Source organism: Tenrec ecaudatus, unplaced genomic scaffold, assembly GCF_050624435.1.
Source record: "Tenrec ecaudatus isolate mTenEca1 unplaced genomic scaffold, mTenEca1.hap1 Scaffold_1479, whole genome shotgun sequence".
In the NCBI taxonomy this organism is placed as follows: Eukaryota; Metazoa; Chordata; class Mammalia; order Afrosoricida; family Tenrecidae; genus Tenrec; species Tenrec ecaudatus.
The window spans coordinates 39,040-40,898 of record NW_027457964.1 but is presented as its reverse complement, the minus strand read 5'-3'; positions in this window follow the sequence as shown (position 1 = coordinate 40,898).

Below are 1,859 nucleotides of genomic sequence, written 5' to 3'. Positions count from 1 at the left end.
GTGCTTGTCAGTATTCCAGGCACACGCAGCAATTTCGTTTTTCCAAGACCCACCTGGCTTGATCAAGGTTGCTTATTCCCGTGAAAACGTTTTTCGTCCAAATTCTAGAGGAGCACCATTGTGCCTCTGGGAGCTACACCAGGGCCTGCTGAACAGACGCTCCAGCGGTTTCATTTTCGGACTGAAATTCAACACGGAATTGCATGGATCTATGGAAACCGTGAACTGTGGCCGTACCAGATTCTCACATCTTCCATTGTCTAATGGAAGCTTGTTTCCCAGGCTGATCCGGCTGGCGCTTCTTTCTGGGCAATGACCATTTAATTGTGGACGTTCAGCCTTCTTGGGAATTCTCTGATACCGGCAAGTTCCCGCGCCTCACTCGGTGGAGGTTTAGGTGACTCAGGACAACTGTTTTTATTTCAGGCGTCTAGAACAAAGAGAATCCACAAAGGTTGATGATCATGGAGAAAGTAAAGACCCGTTTCTTTATAGTGCCCACTCATGGCACTTCTAGCATCTGAGGCCTAAGAGCTCGTGCAGCATGATATTCTCAGTTCAGGCACGCCGCCTGCAGTTTCTTCCTTGCAGAAAAATCTTTCCCAGTGTACTTCTTTAAACTGCTGCAAAATGGTGGCACAGAAGATTTCGGTTTAGGTTTAACTTTAGACGGGCATAGGTACAGGCATTTGGGCATGTTTAGGGAAAGAGTTAGAGTTCACGTTAGAGTTACGGCTGTGTGAGGATTCAGGTTATGGTAAGTCTGAGGATCAAATGTAGGGTGAGTGTGAGGTGGAAGGTAAGAGTAGGGTTTAGTGCTTAAGGATGAGCGAACCTATTGTCTCATTTAGGCTTATGGTAAACTTGACTGTTTAGATATGGGTTGGGGTTAATATTTGTGTGAGGGTTAGACAGTGTGCGAGTTTGATTTGGGGTCAGGCTTACGGTTTGTGTGTTACATCCGTTTTCATTAAGGTTAAGTTAAGCTCTCTCTCTAGTTTAAGGGATTGGTTTACATTAACGGTGAAATTGAGGTATCGATTGAAGGTGAGGGATAGAGTTAAGTTAGGTTCAGGCGAAGAATGACGGTTAGGAGTAAGGTTAGTTGTAGTGGGAGCTGCATGTTCACATCCGATTTGGGGTTAGGATTAGGGTTAGCCTTAGGGTAGACATACGGTTATGGTTAGGGCTTGCTTTAGGGTGAGCCTTAGGTTAGGGTTAAGTTTAAGGTTAGGAGAATACAGTTAGACCTAGTCTTAGGGTTACATCTCTGTTTAGGTTTACACGTAGGGTTAGATTTTCACCTAGTTTAGGGTTAGGATTAGGGTTGTTTTTAGGATAGGATTTAGGTATGAGGTCTAATTTAAGTGTTGGATTATTGGAAGTACATCTGCTCTCACTGGTTTTCCTTCACTGTCACAATGTTTCTGAGATTCATGGTTTAAGGGAAATCTTGCTTCTTGCCGGTTTCTAGGTCAAAAGGCGCCACCGGCAGTTTGTATTTCCGTCAAACTTACGCTCGCTCTTTGAGAATCTTGGGTCTTTGGGAAAGCCGTGAGTCCAGCAAGCTTTTCAGATTAAGTGTGCCCCAAGCAGTAGGTTCTATCTCTGAGCAATACAGCCCGTGGAATTCCTGGGAATCAGGAACCCTGCCATGAAGTTCAGCCTGGTTGTTATTTTCACACGGAAGAAACTCCTTTGAGGTTCCCATGCCTCTGTACACTGATGCTTCCAGCAACGTCATGTTTCACAGGTCAATAGTGGCTCTTTAAGTTTCACTGGTCTAGGAAAAAGGGTGAAGCGCCTGGGTTCCCGTGCTTCACTACTTCATGGCCTGAAGATGTTTATAGGCACATCGG